The following is a 5,066-nucleotide window of genomic DNA, read 5'->3' as shown; positions in this document are numbered from 1 at the left end:
GAGTGTGATCTCCTTTATTTGTACATAGACGGCGCTTTTGCACCGGCGCTGCCGTGAACCAGTGTCAAACTCTCCGGGCTTTGTTGGACTCTGCCCGCCGCCCCCCGGCCCGGAGCCCGGCTCTGCGGGGGGGTCGCTCCGCTCCCCGCCCGGTCTCACCGGGACCCGCGGCTCCCCCGGGCTCGGGCAGCCCCTGACAAGGGGAATTTCGATTCATGTTACGCAAATGCCGAGGGGAGCGCAGACACTCTAATAGCGCAAGGTTTGGAGAAAAAGAAGAGGGGCGGGAAGAGAAGAAGAGCGCAAGGATTTATATTTTCGGGGGTGGGTGGGTGTTGTTTTGTTTTTAACTCCACGTTGCTACCTCTTGAAGGCAGGCAACGGGCTCCGGCCCAAGGGCAGCGGTGCCGGACGTGCCAAGTAGAGCTATCGTAAGAGGGGGTGAAAATTCCCAGGATATCAATCAGACTTCCTTACTTCTCTTCTGATACCCGTGAGGGACTAACGGAGGCTTTTTGAACAGCTCCGGAAGGGAGGGAGCCAACTCAAATAGGTGGGTGCGGGATAGAGGGAGCCTTCCCCCGGCTTGTCCCCTGACATTATAATCTGAGCGCACAAGGGTGGCACCCGAGCTTTTATGTCTTTTACAAAAGTTGCCAAATTAAGGTCGGATTAGGGCTCCCTTCAGGATTTGTGGGCTCTTTAGAGGCTGGGAGCTGCGCGTATAGCTCGCTAGTGCTTATGAAAAGCTTAAAAAGTAATAAAAGGGGGAGTGATCCCGAGAGAAAGTAACATGTATAACTCTTATTAAAGGAGCAGCGAGTGGGGCTGTGAACTTGAATAACTGTTTGAACTTTAATTTGTTCATTAACAGGATTTGCCCCTGACTGTGAATGTTATTACTTCTCTTAAAAGCGAGGTGCAAATGCAAACCCATAATGAAAGAGCCTGGCAAAAAGTTAAACGCCTCGTAATTACACTAGCCTCATTGAAAACTTAAAGTAACACAAAAGTGAAGAAAACGGGAGCTGGGCTGGTATTCCCAGCGCCCCAGCCTCGCATAACGGTGGTGGCGAGCTCCGGGCCCCAGCTCCCGACCCCATCAACTCCCGATAGCTCCCTCTATCCGTATGTGAAACGGTTGTGTTTAAACAAGTGTAAATCACCTTTAAATCATTAAAAGAAAATTCCATGTTTTCCTAGGTGGGTGAAGCCTGGTTTATTCCTCTAACTGTTCTAAGTCTTGAGTGAAACACGGTGTCTGAAGCCTGATCTAATCTGCATGTGTGTATCCTAAACAGGGCGCATTAGCTCCTCTCTACCCCATCACATCGACAGTAGATAAAACTCTGGAGAACCGGAATAAAACAAACTACTACTCCTCTAAGAAGGTATCTGACTTTGTACCGATGCGTTTGCCAGTTAGCTCCGCGCTGACTGTCGTTTCATCTGTCAGTTATCCCTTTCCTTGGCTTGTCAACTGCGTTTTTATAGATTCGCTTGTGATCTGCATCCTTCCTCAACAGGAACATGCAGCCAGGTCGCAATTAAATATACAGATACGCGAGCTGTTAGCAAGATTCCACCCTCCCATCCGCAGCCAAGCCGGGGAGATGATTGCCCTGTCACTTCTTCTTTAGACTTGAAGCGCCTTAAAACTCGCCGGCAGAGCGCCGCGTTCGGTAGCTCGGCGCTTGCTTTGTCCGCCTCTTCTCGCCACCGACGGCTCCTTTCAAGTTCTCACTTCAGCAGCTCCCGGTGGCGCTGAGCCCGGCGCCCCGCACCGCCCCGCACCGCCCCGCACCGCCGGCGTGGGGTGCGCTCCTCGCCCGCGGGAGGGTTTGACCGGCTTTGGGGGTTCCCCGCACCGGGAAGACACCCCGAAAGTGAGGGACAAGAAATACTGACGTGCCCTGGCAAGGCCTGGAGCTGCCGGAAAAGCGGGGCTCTGCCATCACCGCCGGCAGCCGGCAACGCCTCCGGCCGTCCGGATGTGCCTTCCAGCCTAGGTGGACATGGAGACTCCCGATCGAGCCAGGTTGGCAGTCATGTGTCAGACCAGCGGAAAAGCAAGACGGCGCTTCATAAAGAGAGCAGGCGTGAAAAATCTACTAGTTTAAAGTACTTTCTTACTTCTACAGCTGCCTGTACAATAAGATTATTCTACTTTAACACTAACAAGGGGAACACCTTCAATTAGACCACTATAAATAAATGCCCTATTTTATAAGTCTAATTATTTACTTTTTACATTTTCAGCACCATTATACTCATAAAAAAAAAAAAAACAACAACAAAAAAACCCCAGCCAAAACCCCAAACCAAACTATTTAATCAAACTGGTACTCAGAAAAAAAAATTATTATATTATTCACAAAGTAAATAACTTCAACTCTATTTGTCCATTCCTGCATGGACAATCAGCGCTGTCACCCCAGGGAAGATCTGTAAACCCAGCAAATCCATCTACCATTTGAGAAGCAATAAACACAGACTGGACTTGACCAAGAAGACATCAGACCGGACAGGGATACCATTTTCTGTACGTCAGCTCATCAAAATCGTTGTATTAACCTGGAACTGGAAAGAAACTATATAAAATAACCAGGTCCCAAGACAGTAGCACCTTAACCAAAAACAACCTTCTTCCTCCTTCCTCCCTCCTCTCCTCCTTCCTGGAGATGAAGCAGCAGGCTGGGCAGGGCATGAAACATGGGTGGAATGTGTTTTCTGCAAGAAACAGGGCCAAGTCACACAGTGCCATTCGGTGCCACATCTAAGTGGCCTTCAGCTCCCATCGCCCTGCCACCGTATCACAAAAACTCCGCGCACAAGCGACAGGACACTTATCTGATAGTGCCCCTGAAGGAAGAGTCCCAGCCTTCTCACCAGGCAGACGAAAAGCATTCCTGGCAAGGGTTGCTAAGTAATGCGTACCCAAGCTGTAATCTGGTTACTAAACAGCATGACAGCGTCCCGGGAATAGGAGACTTACCACGGCCTTGGCCGTGCAATGACCACACACAGTACAGGCTGCTGTGCTCACACTGCTGTACTGTGATGTGACTGCACAGCATTTCTCGCAGGATCAGGGCAGGAACTACCACTGTGTCATTAGTTCCCCCCATCTAATCTCTGACGATTGCTTTAGATTTGAAGATAATGTGATACAGCTCAGATACATCCAAGGCTTCATCACACACTGATTAAATTGTTCAACTTCACCGAGTAGACTTGATTAACTGCAAACTTGGAGCTGGATGTCACCTTCATATGAGCACCACAGGCCTACCTACAATAGGAAAGACTACCCACAGGCTGGCAGGAGGATGGTAAAATGGAGTCTGCGAGAGCCCCCCAGAGTCCCCTTGGCTGCAGAGGCTACTGAGGCTTCTCAGAGAGCAACTGTTTACGGGAAAGCAACACCCTCAGCAGCTCATAGGCCTCAGGATGTGTCATCTGCTGGTCAGGAGCCCATCAAAGTGAGAAAAGATTTTTAAAAATGAGTAGGGCATCTATTGGCTCACAGGAGATATTTTTCATCCTGGGCAGGGCAGGGTGCTCACTGCTCCCAGCAATGTTGGGGTGAGGGTAAGGCCACGGGGGTTTGTTATCAGGGTACAGGAGTGCTTTGCCACAGCTTCTCCAGGCTGGGGTGGGTTGAAAGATGCACCTTCTAGCTTCTGCCCCAGTACATCACTGGCACCCTCACCTTTGGAGACAACATGAATTCTGCTTTAAAATAAGCACTGGCAGATCAATCCTCTGTGTATTTCTGATCATATAACGCATGCAATTCGACCTGCAAGATATATGGATTGTAACACTTTCATAAATTAGCATTTTACACAGTACATTCTGCTCCTGTGAGCTAACCTTGTCTTCAGAGCTGACAATTCCCAGCATCATCACTTTGAAGCACTGAAATGGTGAGTTGGCAATCTACTGAGCCAGAATGTACGTCTGAAAATAAGTATATAAGTACTGTACAGTGCATCTGGAGTTGATTTATGAAATAGTTAGGAGTTAAATTCTTGATATATTAGCAAAAATAACTAGAGCTTTAAAGCCAAGAGGCCCTTAGGCTGTAGTGAAAAATCATTGATGTAGGAAAAGCATCTGTATTTTGATGACAGTGCTATCTCACAGGAAAAAAAAAAATCATAAAACTGTTTTTCCTTCCCGCAGATAAAAAATAAAAGTGATTTTGCACCAGCTGCGTGAAACGCTTCCTAGTGAAGCGTTTGCATTTTAACTTCCGGTTATTGGCGATCCAACTTTATATCTCCGCGTGAAACCGCCTGGCTCTTCGCAGAGAAAATAATGAGAATAATGACAAACAAAACCAAGTCCCTGTCCGGCAGGGTCTAGAGCCTGGGAGGGGGATTCCCCGTTCCCCGGGGGTGCGGCAGCCGGCGGGGCTCCCCGGCGCGGCGGGAGCGCTGCCCGCCGCAGGGAGAGAGGCCCGCGGTGCCCCCCAACCTGCGCGGCCGGGGCGGGACGGTGCGGAGCCTCGGCACCGCCACTCGGCACTTCGCTACGGAATTACCCCAGCGCCCTCTGCGCGTACAGCCTTTATATATATATATATATATACACTAATGACCTCGGTTGTATAATTAAAATTAAAATCGTTTTTACGGGAATGTTTTTATTTCCACGCGGGGACTGCAGTCCGCAGGTAACGGGAGCAGCAGGGTGGCACCTGCGAGCATCGCCGGCGCTGCGTCACCGCGGCTCCAGCGCCGTGGCTGCCGGAGAGGTGTCCGCGGCCATCCGAGTCCCTGGTCTAGCTCAACAGAGACATATATTTATATAGATTTGATAGGTATAAGGAAACAATCTATCTATTTTTCTCGTTAGCAAGGTTCCCCAGCAGGCTGTGGGGACATGGGGAGCCTGGCGGGGCGGGGATCCCCGCCTGGGCGCCGAGCGGCGGGGTCGGCGCTCCGCACCGGCTCAGCGGCTGCAGGGAAGGGCCCGGCCCGGGCAGGGCGGGCGGCGGCACGCGGGGCCGGCGGCGGGGCAGGGGGAGCGGTACTCACGGAGCCGCGGCCCTGCCGGGG

General features: G+C 50.9%; 1 long non-coding RNA gene across 1 annotated transcript; it reads right to left on the bottom strand.

Annotated features, from left to right (window-relative positions):
* Positions 1 to 836: 836 nt before the first annotated feature.
* On the bottom strand, positions 837 to 4,296 carry LOC113951172. The gene is made up of 2 exons (XR_003529072.1): positions 2,575 to 4,296; positions 837 to 2,145 (listed from the first exon to the last, which is right to left on the bottom strand). It is a non-coding gene; the product is annotated as an uncharacterized LOC113951172 (long non-coding RNA).
* Positions 4,297 to 5,066: the final 770 nt, after the last annotated feature.

Source organism: Corapipo altera, unplaced genomic scaffold (genome assembly GCF_003945725.1).
Source record: "Corapipo altera isolate COAL_440 unplaced genomic scaffold, ASM394572v1 57, whole genome shotgun sequence".
Taxonomy (NCBI): Eukaryota; Metazoa; Chordata; class Aves; order Passeriformes; family Pipridae; genus Corapipo; species Corapipo altera.
The sequence above is the reverse complement of the archived record's forward strand: the minus strand, read 5'-3'. Positions and strand labels throughout refer to the sequence as shown.